At 39.1% G+C, this 19,634-nt stretch overlaps 1 protein-coding gene across 5 annotated transcripts in view; it reads left to right on the top strand.

The window, feature by feature from the left end:
* Positions 1-19,634, top strand: part of LOC26535979 — a 174,563-nt gene that overhangs the window by 60,877 nt on the left and 94,052 nt on the right. For 3 of the 5 annotated variants that reach the window (XM_039370158.1, XM_039370154.1, XM_039370155.1), the window contains exons 1-2: positions 2,078-2,536; positions 10,461-10,558. The gene's annotated coding sequence lies outside the window, so the exon portion shown is untranslated. Of the gene's footprint in view, positions 1-2,077; positions 2,537-10,460; positions 10,559-19,634 lie in introns of those variants that run through there. The other 2 variants (XM_039370156.1, XM_039370157.2) reach the window with 1 other exon arrangement.

Here is a 19,634-nt window from a genome sequence, read left to right as displayed (position 1 = left end):
CGTGGCCCACCATCGTGCCGGTCCTGTGACCTTAAACGAGAGCATAACATCGCCCCATCGGGTGTCCTTCGTGTCCTTCGGCTCTGGTGACTCTGGTGACTCTGATGGCTCCTGCTGTTAGCAGCGCGCACGCCTTGCCGGAATGTTGTGAAAAGTAAACAAATTAGCTGGCACTGCCACACAACATCCTTGTTGATGCATGTTAAGGATGCACTGGACTGGACTGGACGCCACGTGGTGCTCCCCGCTTTTTGTCCTCCCGCCTGTCAATGGCGATGTATACGGCTATGTATATGACATGCTTTTCAAGCTGCAAAAAGCTAGTATTTTTGGAATTAAAACAAAAAGTAATTCACGTAATCAGTCAAGTAATCAATCACGTTAGATCGAAATCAGGTATCTCATTTGGTGCCAGAAGGATTTAACATCATTCATGTGTCGTTCCGTTCAGGGGCAAGTCAACTTTCTGTCAGCGCTTCAAGGATACGGTACACGCAGAGAAAATTTTAATAGTGCTTTTACCAAAACACTTTTCAGAGAATACACATTGATACGATATTTAAAATGCAACGGAGCTCTGAAATGCAAATATTGCGAAATAAAACAAACAAACATTAAACCTAGCATAAAGCATGTTAAATGTTATGTCACAATAATAAATACTTTTTCTTTTGTGTGTACCGCAAAGAATGTTCGCCCCTGAAAGCTGTTATACCCAGTTTCATTGCCAGCAATTCACAACAACATTTCAGATGAAAACACAGGATCCACTGGACTTTCTTCCCCTAAAAGCTTTTTTTTTATTGCAAGATTGCTTTCTCCACACCATGTTGAGTAAAATGTTGCACCATACACGACTTTTTTCACCCCTAGTTTCCATAACCTAAGGCTTGTATAGAAAGCTATGTCCTAAAATGTCCCAAAATTACCAGAGGTGAATGTTTCTTTATGGTAATAATCAAAGGAAGCTTGGGCTTCCAATTTTCTATACGCCTGAGTTTTTGTCAAATAACTTATTTAAACTATAAACACGAGGTGACTAAATACAAGCCGTAATTAGAAAGCTCGGTAGCTTTAACAATAGCTTCTATTATGAAAACCGTTCTTTTACCATTTGACTGAACCAAATCCAAAACTTTAATTTGGTTCTGAGAAAAAGCTTTTACACCTTCTAAATAAAAAGCATTGTACTACTTTTTTTTGCTTTGGTACTAATATTATTATTTACCTTTGTTGACATTTACAATTTACATTTCTGTTGTATTTTTGGGGTTTTTACAATTTACATTTATAGCCGGGTTCCTCGACTTTATTTATTTAATTACGAACTCAGCGAGGTATGCCATTCCATATTCGGACCAATATTTCGAATGTTCTGATAAAAATACTGATATTTATAGTCGCAAAATAACAGAAAAGCGGTTATTGGCAAAAAATCATCATCAAAAAATTTGAAGAAAAGTGAAAAATATATAATTTATTTTCTGAATACACAGTTCGATAGGAAATTTAATTACGAGCTCATCGAGGTATGCCATTCCATATTCGGACCAATATTTCGAATGTTCTGATCAAAATACTGATATTTATAGTCGCAAAATGACAGAAAAGCGATTTTCGGCAAATAATCATCATCAAAAATTGGAAGAAAAGTGAAAAATATATAATTTATTTTTTGAAAACACAGTTCCATAGGAAATTTAATTACGAGTTCAACGAGGTATGCCATTCCATATTCGGACCAATATTTCGAATGTTCTGATCAAAATACTGATATTTATAGTCGCAAAATGACAGAAAACCCATTTTCGGAAATAATCATCATCAAAAATTGGAAGAAAAGTGAAAAAAAATATAATTTTACGCACAAGAGTATGCAAGTCATTTTGTTACTTAAAGGGTTGTTTTAATAATTCTTCTGTAAACTTTTTGTTAGAGTGCATTGTTGCTGTTGCAACCACTCAGCTGATGTTCCGGTCCAACATGTTGCATGTCGGCTCGGCTTAGTTCGGTTCGGTTCGCTATGACTCGGTTCGATTCGACTCGAGCGGCTTGCATCGAGCCGTGCTCTCGAACAGATGTGCGTCGCAGTGTTGTTGCAAACGCCGGTCGCGTAGGTTGTTGCTAGTGTGAAACGTTGAGCGCAGCGCCCACCCACACACACATACACATATGTACGTAGTCGAGTGCGCGGAGCAGTCAGTTGTTGCCGCCAATTGAATGGACAGTCGCGGTTAACGAAACACGAAAAGTCGACTCGCCTCGCGTCGCGTGGAGTTCACTTGAGTTGAGTGGCGGCGAGTGTGTGTGTTTGCTTTTTTTTCGAACGCGCGAAACACGCGGCTGTTGCGGCGGTCCCGAGTGCATTACTCACTCTTTTTTTTTCGGTTACTTGCAAGTGATACCCCTTAAACGACCCCTTCCCCCCCACACTTCAATCCCCCTCGCTGGCATCAAACGCCAAAGGTGATTATATTCGGAAAAGCAACGCCGTGGAGTAAATAACGGAGCGGAGAGCGGATCAACACAAAGCGAGGTAAAGAGAGTGGGAGCGATAAAGAGTCAAAATAAGTGCATTGAGTGCGAGGGAGAGAGATGGAGATAGAAAGAGCGGGAGCGGGAGAGTGCAAGTGATGTCCGTGTGGTGTGCCTGTGTGTGTGTCTTTTTATGTACGTATGTGGCTTCTTTCGATGGTGTTTGTGTACCCGTTGAACCGGTTCGACACTCATCTTCGACTTACCTGCAAAACAACAGAAGCAACAATGATAACAACAACAACAACTGCGACTGCAGCGTGGTTTGTGCTTGGAAAAACATGAAAAACTGAAACTGAAGCAAAATGCAGCATCGCCTGCAACAACAACAACAACGACGACCGACGACAACAAAATGAGAACAACAACGTGCAGCTGCAGCAATTGTAATGTCAAATGAATCAAACGAACTGCATCATTTGCGTTTTCGAAGGCAGGAAAATAAGGGAAAGGCAAAGAAAGAAAGAAAACATACATCTTATATATATGTGTGTATATACACATACATATGTACGTGTACGTAAAGTGCGGTGTGCAGTTTAAAAGCCATTAACCCCAAAAACTAAAGTAACGAATCATCTGCCCGGAGATCGGTGATTTTCCCACTGAACTCAATTCTGTTTGGCCAGACTGCACTGATCCTCTGACAAATTGGTGGCTAATATGCAATATGATCTTTAATTTGCAACCATATTTCTATATCCATAGTCTTTAACAACAGACGTGTGTGTGCGTGCCCCGCTGGAGGGTTAATACGAGCGAGCGCGCGCTACCTGCGCGCCCTGCCAAGGGTTAAGCACTCAGGCAAGAAGTTTCGCGTGTAATTGACGTTGCCAAAAATTAAGAAAGAATGAAAAACAAACAAACAAACGTAGAACAAAACAAAACAAGAGCAGAACAAAAGCACGAACAGAAATTAGAAGACAGCGAACAGAAGAGAAACTTAATTTTTTTTGCTTTAATTTCAGGTTTTATACCCTTGCAGACGGTACATTGATTTCTGTATGTAAAGTATAGATAATTCTTGTTCAGTATACTTGATCTCTATTACAGTTTTAAGGCGATCTGCGTTTTATTTTTTATCAGTGTACTCCAGTTTAAATACAATATGTATATCATTTCGGTCTTGTTTTGATCAAAATCAAACGATTATATCATGTAGCTGGCATAGAAACAATCAGAAAATGATCTAAAAGTAATAAGCTAGAAATACATAATTGATACATTGTTTTTGATCATAGTGTTCCTATTCGGTATACACCAGGTTTTTGTATTACGGCAAGGGTATATAGGCTTCGGTTTGCAGAAGCTGGCTTCCTTTCTTGCTGGTTTTTTCTTGTGTCCATGCAGTACAGTTAGCCGCCAGTGGTACTGTCAAAGTGTGCGTGTTTCTGCGGGTGCGATTACCTTGGTATTGGTAGGTGCGTGCGTGTGTGAGTTGGTGTTTTTGGCGGGGCACTTTTTTGTTTTCATGAATTTATCCTCGGGCCAATAAGAACTGCAGGCAAAAGGAGCGAAAAAGGAGCGGGAAGGCAGGGAAAACAGGGAAAAGCACAAACAAAGCGATTAGCACGCAGGAAAGCCAGCTAAGATGCGAATATTGCGGCCCAGAAAGTGAGACACGAAGAAAAAGTGCCAATAAGACTTGAAAAGCAATTGGATATACCCTTGCTCAAAGTTTTTTGCTGGCTTATATGCACTAAAGGTCAAATTCAAAACGTTAGAAACCTATGTTTTTCCTCGTTTCATCATGATTAAGACGGAAATGGATTTCATATACCATCTAAGATTATGAGAAATCTAAATGTTATACATTTTAAACTGTATACTCAACACAGTGTATAAAACAATTGTTTATTGCTTTAGTTTATCACTCTAGTTTCAGTCATAATTTTGTATAGTAAAAATTTAATTTTACTACCCTGAGTTTTATGGTTTTTAAATGGTGTAATGTGATTATGGATTTTATTTTGGGGCGCCTTTTTTACTACAACCCAAATGAAATATGACAGAAATGGAATTTTTCGATTTAGGGAATGCGTATTATGATTTTCTTACGACGAAAATAGAATTTCCACTTCATCTCTGAAAGAAAAAATTCCTTACCCTTCCCATTAATTATCATAGAAAAGCGGTGCAGAATTCTATACTTTATTGTTTCTCAAAAACACTTGAATTAAACACAAACAATTTCAGAAATTCATATTCATATGTACAGTTGCCACAAAAACGATCACGCACAATTTTATTGAAAGCAATTATTTAAACTATCCATTATTGTTTTTCATTTTCTACAAGAACCAATAACCAAAATTGTCCTAAGACAAACATGTGAGACATTCCATTCCAGAAGCACTTGAAAGAATAGATAAGTCAAGTAGTTTTACAGCTCTAAGAATCTTATAGATACAATTTTATAGGACGCATTTAGTGATTGCTCTTAAATATAAATATAAATATAAATAAATAAGAATTTATAACAATTAGGGTTTTATGCAAACATGTAGGAAATTGAAAGGAGTTTTTTTTTTCTCAAATAAACTAGGTATTTCTAAACATCTTATACTATCTTATATCTGTTTCTTGTGGTACACCGAGTGCTGACTTCAATCTAAAGGAATGTCATTGAAGTTTATCCAAGGAGAGCCCGCATAAGTATATTAGGGAACTCACAAATAACGTTTAGCAAAAAGGACCTCAATAGGGATTATCACCTTCAAATTGCTGACGAGACGAAGTTTCAGATGCGATTTGCGTGTGGCTTAAGCTGAATTTTGGGCTGCCAGGGGCAAACATGCCGGTGGTAATTTTGTGGTTGGACTGTCAGTCGACTGCAGAAGCGACGAATCCGAAGTTCATTAAAACTACCTCAAAATTGTACAGTCAAAAGTACAATTGGCCTGGGAGAACTGGCAAACTGGCAAACTTTTGATAAAGCTCGATTTTATCAAGACAATGACCCGAAAGTAGAGTCGGAAATTGTTTAAACATTGCTTGCCTGTAATTGTTCCCGCATTTTTTCCACCGACGGCACTTGACAAAGACGTTATCTAAATATTCGTAGACAACCCAGGGAAAATAACATCAGCAAACGGAAAATATCAAACGAGTAGAGTACATTTAAGGTCATTGATTTCGAATTGGAATAGGACCTATGTATGTTTGTGCATAAGTCAACATGGGAAGTCACCAAAAAGCTGTTGTTGATAAACGATGCATCAGCAGTCTTGTGGCATGTGTACATGTGAACCAAGCCATTCCACACACATTTCACACATAAGCTTCCCATGTTGCGCTCAATATCCATACCGTTTGGACTGGACTTTAAGCCAAGTCACTGTTCCACTGCAGAAGATGGATAACAACACCAAGTGCTCCTCGTGAAATGCCGCAGAGTTTCCCAGGGCAATGACAAACAGTCTTTCAATGGACATTTTCGAAATAATTATTGGAGTCTATCAAACTAGCGGAATTTCGTATGTGTAGTTATTCATATTGGATTTAGCATTTAATGGGTTTTGTGTAAAATCCTCGCAGTAAGTGGGTATGTAATAGGCGAGGCGTGCGGTAAATGCGATCTGTTCTGGTCTCTACATGCGAGTAAATGTTAAGATTGGGTTAGTTATGATTAGCTGTAATGTCAAAATGACCGCCCGTTTGATTTCCTTTAAAAGTCTCCTAATTAGTGGGTATAGCGTAGTCGAGGCCTGCGACGAATGCGATCTTTTCTTTTTCTGGTCTCTACATGCTCGAGTTAACGTTGAGTTAGATTTCGGAGTTTGGGTTAGCTGTAGTTAAGACTAACGTGCACCACCACCAACAACAACAACAAGAACAACAAGAACAGCAACAACAACAAGATTGGAAACAGCAACGGTCACTTCTACAGCAAAAGCAACAACAACAGGAACAAGTAGTACCAGCAACAACAACAACAACAACCAGAGCAACCACTTCATCGAAAACTCGTTTTGACAACAATTATGGCCCAAGCGGAAAGGCAGAGCTCTGTGGAGCTGGAGTTGGAGCTGGAGATGGAGTTGGAGTTTCAAATAAAGTTGGGGCCAAGCACAAAGCGAAAAAAAGATGAAAAAAAGCTATGGGGGAAAAAGAAGAAAGATGCTGAGAAAACCGAAGTTTAAACCACCACTGCTGTGTTGCAGATGAAGGATTGCCTGTGGTTGTTACTGTGTTACTGTTTGCTTTTGGCATTAAGGCAGTACAGCTTGGCCATCTTTTTCGGCTTCCTGATCGAAACCACGCGATAATAATAGTCTAAAACCAAACCGAGCCAGCTTCCTCAGTCAGAACCCAGAAATACATTGTATGTATGTAGTGGCCAGAACTTTTGGTCAGCGAAACTGTATTTTTTCATCTTTCCCAGAAGGGTAGATATCTTGCAGAATAGCATTTGCAGCAAGATGGCATCTAAAAAGCACAAAAGTGCTGTATTTTTGTTTTTTTTTTTGTTTTGCGCAGGATGCGTCATCTTGTATGTATCTTGGTAAGTTAACACTTATCGGCCGATTGACAAGTTTTTTGAAAACGCATGTGAGCAGCATTTTGAACATGAATGAATCACTTCAAATCGAAATAATGCGCAAAACGTGCAGAATGTCTGCCCCGAAAAATGTGTGAAAAAGATATCTCAGGAAGGCGGTGTGTACCATGCTACACTGCACAACAAAAGCCAGCGTTTTTTCCAGCGCTGATTTTTCCCTCCCCTTGTGTTTGGCTAATTGGAAATCAAATTTTACGCCCGCGAAAAAAAAAACACAAACCCTTTTTAAAAGGAGAACAATGCGCTTGGAAAAATGGTGGAAAACTGGTGGTGCGCGGTAAAAAGGGTCAAATTTGTCTTTGCCAGAATTGGCATTGATTGATGATGTCTTTTAAATTAAAATAAATCGTACGAAATGTTTATTTTAAAGTTACTCAATAATCACAAACCAGCGTTAAAGCGTACTATAAAGTTATCAATCTATAGGTTTATAATCTTCAACCTAAGGAAACCTAAAAGAAAAGTAGATAATAAATTTCAAGTAGTTTAAAAGTGCCAGTGTCAGTTGACAGTCAATATCTTTTTGTTTTTGGTGTGTTAATATCAGAATCGATTTTTTACAAAACCTTTGGATTAAGTTTTATTTATTCGCATAAAGTTAATTATGGCCAACAACAAAGAAGTATTGTTAAGTTAGCAAAGCGCACAGCTGGCAGTCAATTGAATAATTCATAACATTTATTAGGTACTTTACTGCGCCCTAAATGCAAAAATTTAGATTGTAATGTTTGCACTTTAAAGCTGTTGCATTTTAACCAGAATTCGAGCAAATTGTTAAACAATGCTTTTATTGTAAGCGCATCATAATCATCGACATAAAGAAGTCGACTTTTCCATGCCGCTGTGTGCATTTAAGTTATCTATGTAGGTAAACTGGTCTATCAGTTCTGAAAGTAGATAAATGGCACGGTATAAATAAATATGGAAGGGAAAAACTGCAGTCGAAGCTCAATAAAGGCGATAAGTCGTTACAAAATAAAGCAAATATATTCATATGTATGTATGTACATATGTATATATGTATGTAAATAGCGATTTATGAAAGCATTTCATTCACTCTGCCAAAGGTGAGACTGTTTTGCGCCTAAATTACGGAAAGGGGGTTCCCCAGTCTGCACTTTTTATATCTACATGCTACTACGTCATTTAACATTTACCTTGGCACAATATGGTTTATTTTCGTACTCTCATGCTCGACTCAACTATTGTGTGTGGTTTTTGCATTATTTCGGCTTCATTATCGGACTGTTTTGTGGTGTTCAGTGTGTTTGCTTGATTTGCTTGTTTTGCTTGTTTTGCGAGCGTATTGTTCTTTAGCGCCTACGCCATTTACCATTTACTTCTACTTCTTAAAACTCATAAATAAGTTTCAGTTTACCCTCTGCTCGCTGTGCTGGGCTCCTCTTTGTGGCGTTCTTCATCATTGTTTACTCCTTTTATGCCCTCCATTCGCTCTCTGTCTTCGTGCTCTCCTTCGTCTCTCTCTTTTGGGTCTCGGCTTCTCATGATCAGCTCATACGCGGCTGGAGTTCGAAGTTCACTGCGGAGATGTTAGGTTCGATTCAGCTGCTTCGAACATGTTTGATTCTAGAGCCGTGCACTCGGAGAAGTTGTGAGGACGTTCTTTTCGTTTCAGGCTGGCCGGATTTCTGTTTGTAAAGTGGCAAATAAGACTGGTTCTTCCTATTGTCTAAAGCATTTTCAAATTGATTAGTATACAATAAGCATATTTATGTTTTGCTGTTGCTTCGCACATGTTCGATATAGCGAACATGTAGTATAGCAACAAGCATTAGAGAGGTTACTCCAAGTGTACTCTCATACAAATCTGTTTGTTGGCATTCCACACTTGCAAAAACCATCGGCTACATACAATATTTTATAATAGTTTCGATGATAAGTCTTTCGATTTAAACAAATAAAATTGCGAGCTATCAGTAACATTCCAAGTGATTGCAATAATTTATAAATTTATTATTTATAAACTTTTTCTTGTCCATATAATCTAATGTATAAATGTGTGCTGACGAACTTCTGACTTTGCAGTAGAATCCATTGTGTTAAGAACTTATGTCGTCATAATCGCTTGACTAGACCACGAAACACTTTTGCTTGTACTACATCTGTAAAAAAGTGTCTTAAACTAACTTTTCCCACACCTCACTCCTGTATTTATTATTAATTACGGACTGCAGGTATCGCGAACTTCATTTACACATACACACACAGAGTCAAGCGCCTCTTACACACACGCGTGTCGTACACACACGCGATGTCGGACACGCACACACAATGTGTGCATGTGTGCGTGAATGAATATACGGAAAATCAATTAAAACTTTTAATTGAAAGAAAGATTTAAGTGAAATTAAATTTTTTTCGCCCCTGTTCGTCAGCTCATTTAACTCATCTCTGCCCATCGCTGGCAAATCTCATAATCGACGCGTTTTTAACTCATCTCAACAAAGTTAAAGTTTACGGAAGCGATATTAATGGATGGGGGGTGTACCATAGATGGGCTGTGTATTAATACTTATCATAATACTTGCTCATTTACAAGTCACTTTCCTGTAATAACGTCGCAATCATGCGGGTGTCGCAAAGTACTCAAATAATCGTTAAATACAAAATGGATAAAATAATTTATGTGCTTTTACCTTTTGTGGCGGTAAACCATTATATGGTTAATGTCTTAATTTCCATACGAATGTCAATAGTTAAGTCGCTTGCCGAGCAACTCACGTGCTTTAAGAAGCGAAACCATATTTGAAGTATTTATATGTATTTATATCAATGAGCAGTGTGCATATGCCACATGCATGTCAACGCCATCGTGTGTAATTACCAACAGGTGGAATGATTTATTATTCCAGCTAAAATGCACTCCAAGAGTGCTGATGTTTCGTTTTCATGTGAATACGAATACGAGTATTTCCTACCATCTACCATCCACCATCATTTAACCCAGAGCAACAACTTGCTCTTCAAGTTTCGTTAGTCGCTCGAAACTAATTGAATGCAAGTGCTGGGCGCAAAAAAAAAAAACCAAAAAAAAAAAAAACACAAAAAAAAAAAACAGGAACCCAAATACCTAGTGTTCTAATTAGGGCTTGGCATTCGCTACATTACCGAAAGAAGTGCCACCAACAACTGTGAGTGCTTTCGTGGATTCACTGCGTGAAATGAGGATGTGCCTTTTGGAGTTCGAATGTGCGCGAAAAAGCGCCTTTTGCACCTGCTACTGGAGAACTGAAAATGGTTAATTGTAGTGGGTGTGTTGGAAAAAAACATACCATGTTATGTGCATATGTATATACTTATGTAATCATAATTTTAAAGATTTCCCTATTTCATTTGTTTTCAGACTACCTTTGGGGTCATAGTTCATGTTTCCCATATACACTTTTTAAACGCCGATGAAGTTTAAGACTTGCTGATGATTGGAGTCAAATAATTATAAAGGTAAATATATTCTAAATTCAAATTTAAACACTTACAGATTTAACCTTAACTTTAAGCAATTGTTTTTTGCCTGTTTTATAAGGAATATGATAGTTGCTTTAGAAAATACTCGTCGCGCATAAACTTTTGGGGATTAGCAAACGCCCATGTGTTTCCAGGTAATAAACGGCGCTAATCCAACCAGTTTATATGTATATGTATATATTTGTAGGCCAGAAAACATACATGCATGCATATGCGATGGGGCCTTATCAAATGCATGATACCATGATACCGGCTGCCAAGCAAGGCTTGTAATTTTTAAATTAGAATTACGTGATGTGCCTGCTAAATCGAGATTATTGAACGGTCGGAGAGCTAGCCAAGTGGCTAAGAAAATGTTGTTTAGAACCAGGTCGAGAAGTATGGCACTTTCGGGCCAAAGCAACAAGCTTTCTTGCCACGAAAACATTTCGCAGGATGGGAGGATGCGGATCAAGTCGTGGGACTTTCGCCTCTTAAGAGCCAAAATGTTGCTAGACGTTGCCCCACGGTTTCCCAAGAAACTGAGAAACTGAGAAACTTAAACGGAAATGAGTGCGGGTATGGGGTGTGGATGTTGGGTTTAGGTGTGCTTTCTCGGGGCGGGGAAAGAACCCCTAAAATTAAATAGAGAAGAAAAATTACAATATATATGTCTTGCTCAAAGGGGAAAGGTCATGGGTGGAGAAATAATCAACTGCGGTGAACAGATGTCAAGGTGGCGCACAGATGGCAGGGCTTAAATACTCCTTACCACACTCTTATACTACTATTACCCCAATGAGCACACACGCATTGGGAAAAAGAAAAAAAATGAAAAAATGTGACCTACAAGTTGCTTCGAAAATTGTTCAAGTGAATATATGTATATAAATACGTTCAATATAAATGTGCATAATAATTTGTAAACATTTTTTTTTTGAAAACTAAATGAAAAATATGAAAACCGAGAAAGTGAAAGCAGCAGGAAGACATTTCTCTACGCACATTGAAAGTACATTTCACGATTGAATTGTATGGACATCATGGGGTTGCAAACGAAACACTCGTCTTCCTTCCCACATATTGTGTACAGAATGCAGCAAGCACATTGAGCCCTCGATATGAGGGAAACAGACCGAAATGCGTCGTCAAGATGTCTCAGTGAGTGTTAGGGTGAGTGGCCGTTGGGGGTGGATGGCTGTGGCTGCACATTCCACTATGTAAATATACTATATATGTTGTATATTGTATATATGGTATATTGTATACATGATGGGAAAAAATAAAGAAGAAAACAGGGAAAATATGATGCACAGAAGGTGGTTGTTGCCTTCGCCCAGTTCATAATGCAAACCGCGCCAGGCGATTGGAAATTAATGAAATTTTATATAAAGGTCCAAACCAAATTGAAGTATGAATGAGCGCCGAATGAATGGGCAAATGAACGTCTGGCAGCCGCCCCAACCACCCAACCACCCAACCACCCATCCAACACCCAATATATATGCTATATATGTGGGCCATTACAAAACGGAGCCGAAGTCAGATGAAAGCGGAACTCCATTACCCCCGGAGCTCGTGAACTGGGGAGCTGGGTAGCTGTGGAGCTTTGGAGCTGGGGAAATGGTTTGCCGGGGCTAATGCGAAATTTGTATGCAGTCCAAACAACGGCAGTCATTTCTTTTGTTTTGCTCCGCTCTGCCTTTGGTTTTTTTTTTTTTTTGTTTTTTGTATTTTGTATTTTATTTTAGCTCCTTCGCCCTTTTGCTTTTCCAGTTTTGAATTCGGTTCTTGTAGGCCTGCCTGCGCCTGCTACGGATTTCATTTCTGTTTGGGCACTGGGCGCTGAGAAAAATAACAATCAAATGTAATGTTTGCCGCCCAGGCATTAGAAATACCCTCGTATTGGCACTGACCATCGGTTCAGGGAGCCCCAAACGAAGAAGTTAATACTTTCAGTGCGTAAATTTCATTAACGTTTTATTGACACAATCCAGACAAAAACATAATTAGCTGTACGCGAACACGTGAAAAAAATACAAAATACAAAGGGATGTCAGCAGGGGCAATTAAACCAAAAGCAATTGGATTTTATACACTGACTTTTGGGAGCACGAAACTTTTTAGCAGCTCATTAAGGAGTTTATGTATATTCAGCCTTTTAAGCCAAGGTACTGAGTGTTTGTTTGTTTGTGTTTGCATGTGAACGGCACAGAATCATCGATTTAGCCTGGTTCAGCGATTGAGGAAATTGCTTGCTCCGGGCACGACTCTAAGTATTAAATTCTTTTAAGTCTATTATTAAAAATAACCGTTCGTATCCCACATATGTTAAATGTTGTTTATTGGTTCTTCTTTTTTTTTTTTTCGTTATTTTGTTGTTCTTTTTTTGCTGGTGGCGGAAGGCTAAACACAACAACTGGTCTGGTGGCGAAACAGAAATATTTGAGTTTTATGCGCACAAAATTATAATAGGCATATATGCCGTGCTGTGTGGCTCCGAAATCCCTTGGTAACCCAACTTCCAAACTCCAAGCAACCGCACAGTTTCTTCGCTGTTTTCCCTTTATTTTTTGCATCCTTGTTTGGGGAAAATATACGTTTTTAACGATGGGCGTTTCGCCCCTCTAAGAGTGCCATTTTGTAGTAGTCTCCTACTATCCAGCCGCTGCAGGTTGAACTGTTGGGGAATCCAAAGATAAATCTCATTATTATGGCTTCCGTTTATTTTCGAACACAAAACGCATACACGAACTTCAACTTGCCACAGCAACACCATTTCAGCAACACCATTTCAGGTTCCACATCCACATTCACATCCACATCAGCATCAGCCTCTTTTCCTCTTTGGCACAACCAAGTGCCATCGACTTCCACCGGTTTGGATACCCATCTCCGGAGACAAGTTGCCAGATTCCGGTGCAAAACCCAAGGACTCACTTGCTCACAAAAGGGGGACACGAAAAGAAGACTGCCATCGGATGTGCCAAACTGGAGAATACCCCCTAATCGCACACGATTTTTAGTTTCTCACCTCAAATATCTGGTTAATTATGGTTTAGCTTTGGTGTTATTAACAATATATCATATATTTTCCAGTTGAATACACCGCCAAAATGCATCAAGTGTCGGTCATTTGGCAATGTTTATCCACGGTATTTTGCCTATGAAATATTATAATTTAATCAGCTTTGTCGGCACTGGTGCTTTTGACCCCACTTGTGCAATAATAACAATGCATCTGGATACTTTTTAATAACGGAAACCAATGTGGTTACATTTAAATTGTATTTGTACAATTTGTAAGTGCATTTAATCTGCCGCTTTTCAATGGATTTGTTAAAAAATTCCATTATTATAATACTCGCGTACATACTCGAATACAAATAAGAAATAAGTCAATTAACAAGTTACCGTGACTTTCTAATAGAAATACTAATAATAGCGTATTTATGTAGCAATATTTGCCTATCGAAACATTTTCATTGGCAAACAAGCAAACCAATAACAGTTGGTTTTGGCTAACAAATAAAATTAATAAATGCGAATGGGAGAAATGTAATACTTTTCTAAAGGCTGCCCTTAGGGCCAAGTACTCGTTGTATTTGCATTTATTTGCGTTGCCAGCGATTTTGTTTGCCCAAATACTGAGCTAAAACTAAAAAGTGCGTGCATTTCATTTTCCCATTTGCAGCGCACATAACTCTGAAAAACTATTTGCTTTCGTTTTCTTTGTGTCTAAAAGATTAATATCGATATTTGTAGTGGGTTTTTGCCCACTATGCATAGTTGAATCAACTTAACTAGCAAAGCTGATTAAATTATATATTTGGTTTTCTTTTGTTTTTTATTTTGGCGCGAACCAAATTCATTTTATTAGCGCAGGTAAATGCAAATCTTTCCGGCCAAATTCCACTGACCACAAACAGTATTACGGATTACCAACCATATCACCACCAACATATCATATCACAGCGTGCGTTCGATGACCTTTTTACCGGATTGCCGGATTGCCGAGGATGGAGTGGAGTTTGGGTGGGTTACCGCAGAAAATGTGACGCCAGCAAGGAAAACTCAGGCTGCGCTGGCAAATTTCCATGAATTTGGCATTCTATCATCACTTTATCGGTGCGGTACGGTACGGTTCGGTGGCGAATGAGATTATTCGAGCAGCTTCTGGGTTCTGGGTTCTGGGTCAGATAGATAGATAGATAGAACCACTGAGTGTGCTGTGCCACCATTTGCACCACTCGCTTCAGATCACGAACACTGTGCCTGTGACATTCGCCTTCGCTTTCGCATTCGCATTTCCATTTACTATTTCCTGTCAATTTTTCTTAGGCACTCGCTCCTTCGAAATATTGTGACAGTTTGCAATAAACGCACGGAACGGGAATCTCTGCCTGGTTGGTTGACTGCCTGGCACCCGAAAGGAATCTTCTTTAACAGCAGCAGCAGCACTAGCACCACCGATAGCACCACCTGCCCACTTGCTCATCCGCCCGCCCCTTCAGTTTTATTTTATGACCATAAAAAGAAAGCAAATGCACCGAACTGGCGCTTGGATAAATTTATACAGCACATTTCATGCGATCAACACATAAATATTATTATACTTTATGCGAAAAAACCACGAATCTCTCTCTTCCTACATATATATATATATATATATATATATATATATAAACCACCAGATAATGGGTGAGTGTATGGCGAATATATAAATACCGATGGCGAATTTCTGGTCAAATCGAACAGTTTATTTAAGGTGCCGAGTAGAGCCTTTGGTCATAAAAATTCCCTGGCTACGAGTACAAAAAGCGATTTTACCAAGTGTGTTTGTTTGTCAGCACACAGCCATCACTCTTTTTTTTCTCTTTTTTTTTTTGTTTTTTTTTTTGTTTTACCAGTCGCTTTGCTTTGTGTCTAATAGTTATAACATTTTTCGCAGCTTGATGCTTATCTTAAGTCGCCTTGGGCCATAATCAACGCTGACATGTCGACTGGATGGGATGTGGATGGGATGGGATGCTATGGGTTGGTATGGCTTGGTATGGCTTGGTATGACTTGTATGACTGGGTGACTGGATGGCTGGGGATGACTGGGTGACTGGATGCCTGAGGTGTTGTGGGCTTTTGTGGGGCGCCGAGCGTTGAGCGCCGAGTGGCGAGTGGCATATTGAAGGGCTTTTGGAATTGGGACCACAAAGCTCCAAATGCGTATTGCATACATAAATTTGAGTCGAGTACTACGTACGTTTTGCTCACGTTTGCTGCACAAAATAAATCTTTGACAGACAACCGGGCGGTTGGAGGAGGAGGAGGAGAAGGTGGCTTGGATGGTTGGATGTTAGATGTTGGATGAAGGGCATGAAGGAGCCATGAGCCTTGTAAAAGGTTGATGTAGGAACCGAACCCAGGCTTTGAGATCTGCTGGCAAACAAAATCTGTACAGCATTCCACAGTTCTGCAGGAGGTCATCATCGTCAAGAGATTGAAGCCATGAATGATATAAAGAATTTTGCTGCTACGAACAATATGCTTTTTGACGCGTTTTCCACACAGCATCAGTTTGCACGATGGAAAAGCAGCTGGTGGAATAGAAATTTTCATAAATGAGTTGCCAGTTTGAAAGCTACTTTTGAACTAAACTTTTAGTTTTAATTGGATTGATATTGGACATCAGAATGCTATGGACTCTGACAGTCTGCTTCCAATGGCGCAAGTTTTTGAGTCTCTCTCAACTGATTTAGAACAACTTTTTACTTTTTACTATGTAGAATTTAATTTAGATTCGTTTGTATTTTTTATTTTTTATTTTCCACTCTCAAGAAAATAATCATCAGAAGAGACATTTGCGCAAAATATTAATTGGAAGGAATGCCAGAAACGAAATGTTCTTTGTGGCTTTCCACATTGGTAAATTCATGTGTTTCTCGATTGATTGTTATCATTTTATTATTGGCTCATTTCCACATTATGGCTTATTAATAGTCGAGCGTCACAAATGGCAAACAAAGTTGTCGTGAAGATCACGAAAGTGAAGGAGAAATCAAAGTAGAGTCAAATCGATATATATATAATTAATGTGTTAATAAAAGCGTTATACGTTATGCGTTATGCATTCGTCGCTGGCTTTTGGATATCCAGGCTTTTGGCCAAAATCGGCGGAGGGGTGGAAAGCGATTAAGATAAGTATTTTGACGCTACTGCAAAAACATCGCAATGCGCCTCAAATGAGCCGAGCAATGTGTCGCGACCTGCTTTCCGAATCGATAGGCGCAAAAAAAGCAAAAAGACTGTGGATATCAGGAGGGCAGGAAGGCAAATGGAAGGAAAAATGCCATAAAATGTAGCTGAGCCAGAAGAAATACGATAGCACATATAAATTTATTTAAATGAGCGCTACGTGTAATGACTGACTGGCAGGAGTATTGGTGGATTGGTAGATTGGTAGATTGGCGGATTGGCGGTTTGGTGGGTCGAGGGGTCGAGGGGCCTCCTCGTTGCCTGGTAGCTAATTTACCAATCGATGTCATTGATACTAGCGCCGGCAATTCGTACGGAAACTGCTCCAAGGGCCCGAAAGCCTTGTATAACCCACCGTCGGATTGCTTTAATTAAATTTCGCATTGATATTTGCTTGCCTGTTTGATTGCGGGACGGATTGGTCAAACTGGACGGACTGCGACGGACTGAGACGGACTTCTTGCCTTTGTTGTTTCCTTGTGCATCTCCGCTTTCGACCGCGGTCCGTGGAGCACGACGGCGTGCCAGGCGGCCATGGAAGCCATGTAATCGGAGGAGGTGGAGGAGGAGGTGGCGGTGGCGGTGGTGATGGTGATGGAGGCACCGGGAAATGGCTGGCAGCACGTGCTTAAAATTGCACCAGAGGAGAATTCTTAATTCTACACGAATAAAAACAAACAGCACGATATCGAGGCAACGGCATCGATATTTGATATACGCGGGTCAAATGGGTATTTGAGTGGGTAATATCAAAACGATATGCTTTCTGCTCTTCTCTTTCGCTACGAATAATCTCAGCATTCAAATAGGTTGAGTTTTAATCCCCACTGAATTGCAAACATTTTTCTACATATTTTAAAGTTTATTTTCTGGAATATATTGTTGGATGTTTATTGCATAGAAACTGCATTCCTTTGCAAACTTGGTATGAAATTCAGTTGGTATGAAAACCGAAAACTGTTGAATTCAAATTGTGGTCCATGTTCAAGTTTCCACACATGTTCAAAATCTCTTTCATTTGCCGCTAAATGTTACTATTGAAATACAACTATTTTTATATTCCGACCTAATACCTACACAGTTTGATTTTCCCCACATCGAAAACTTTCAACATTCAACGCTGCATCATTGCTATATTATCAAGGTGTGCTTGTTTCCCATGAATTATCATGAGATAATTCAATTATTTATAAAATGAATTTATACATTTTTGTTTGAAATTGAAATTGCCCACTCTTTTCTCCCAGTGCATGTGGCTGGCTCCACACGTGGGCGCGTGTATGCAGTCTAGGGTAGAGCGTACATGCTTCCACTTACCGGCGTGCTTAATTCTTCGCAGTTATTCAAGTGTACAGGGAACGGGTTTATTCGTTTCCCCGATTCATTCATTCATTAATTCATTCGTTTGTTCACGCCTCACTTTCTTCCTTCTTCGCCGGTTGGCCGGTGACGTCGCGACGGTGACGTAATTAATGATGCTAGCCGCAGAATTTTTAAATTGAATTGCACTAGCAGCAACAGCAGCAGCATTCCTTTATCCCTTCGAAGCTCCTTTCAATTTGTTCGGCGATCAAAGGTCTTAAAGTCACACTTCTCCCGACTGGGTGATGAATTGATTCAGTTTCTACTGCTCGCCATGGAGCTGAAAACTTTATTTTTACAGAGACTAAATATTCAAGTCTGCCATTTTGTTCAAATTAAGTATTCTTGGACGTCAGTCACGATTTTAACATCACGTTTAATGGGTAGCCTCTCGAAATACTTAAGCAAATAATTATTTTATCGACCTTTAACTACTTCGATTCACGAAAAGTGCGCATTCGATTGAGGATCAAATCAAGTTATGTCAATAGTTGGATTTATAATAGTTTATAAATCAATAGTTGGATTTATAAAAGTTTATAAAACAATAGTTGGATTTCTAATAGTTTATAAAACAATAGTTGGATTTCTAATAGTTTATAAATCAATAGTTGGATGTCTAATAGTTTATAAATCAATAGTTGGAGTTCTAATAGTTTATAAATTGTGTTAAAGGAATAATTGCAAACTAATAACACCACACTAATGTGATTATGTTGAGAATATGTCAGTAACCACATTTAGAATATGGAACTGATGGCCTAGCATATTTTGTTCGCTAATTAATTATTTGTATTACGATTATTGCGTTTTATTTTATTGATAAAATCCATATTTTTATCTCTTTCCAGGTGAGATTGACACATCACATTGCAGCTGAAGTGGGGAGCCCTTGTACTTTTCCGCATTCCGGAAAGTAAGAAGTACATAGCCACGTAAAAAGGAGTGGTGACTATAAATAGGCGATAGTACTTGACGTAATTATCCCTAGAAATGTATACATCGTGATCTATGTTCTATTGAGGCTTAGCAAAGAAGGCATCGCATTAAGTGCCCAATCCGAATATAAACAGTACAGTAGACCATTGGTATCCCCGCCCAGTTTCTGGTCACATATACCCTTGTGTTTTCCGTTCTGTTTGCTTACTATTGGAGCCCAATTAAAATTCCTAAATGCTGTTGCTCGGCATCTTGTACACAAGATGCTCACCGCTCACAGAAAGGGAATAATTTATGCATTTTTGGTATATTTGTATGTTCGTTTGTACATGTATACACTTTCCCTGCGCTGGCTTTATTATCGCTCTGATTGTTATTTTTCGTTGGCTCCGCAACGCGCCACTCACAACTCACACAGAAAAAAAAAAAATTAAAAAAAAGGAAAGAAATGAGAAAATTGTACTTTTGCTTGGCATTCTGACTCAACGTTGCATTGTTTACGGCGTATTCCGCTTCTTGGTGG

The sequence above is a fragment of the Drosophila yakuba genome, chromosome X, assembly GCF_016746365.2.
Source record: "Drosophila yakuba strain Tai18E2 chromosome X, Prin_Dyak_Tai18E2_2.1, whole genome shotgun sequence".
Taxonomy (NCBI): domain Eukaryota; kingdom Metazoa; phylum Arthropoda; class Insecta; order Diptera; family Drosophilidae; genus Drosophila; species Drosophila yakuba.
The sequence above is the reverse complement of the archived record's forward strand: the minus strand, read 5'-3'. Positions and strand labels throughout refer to the sequence as shown.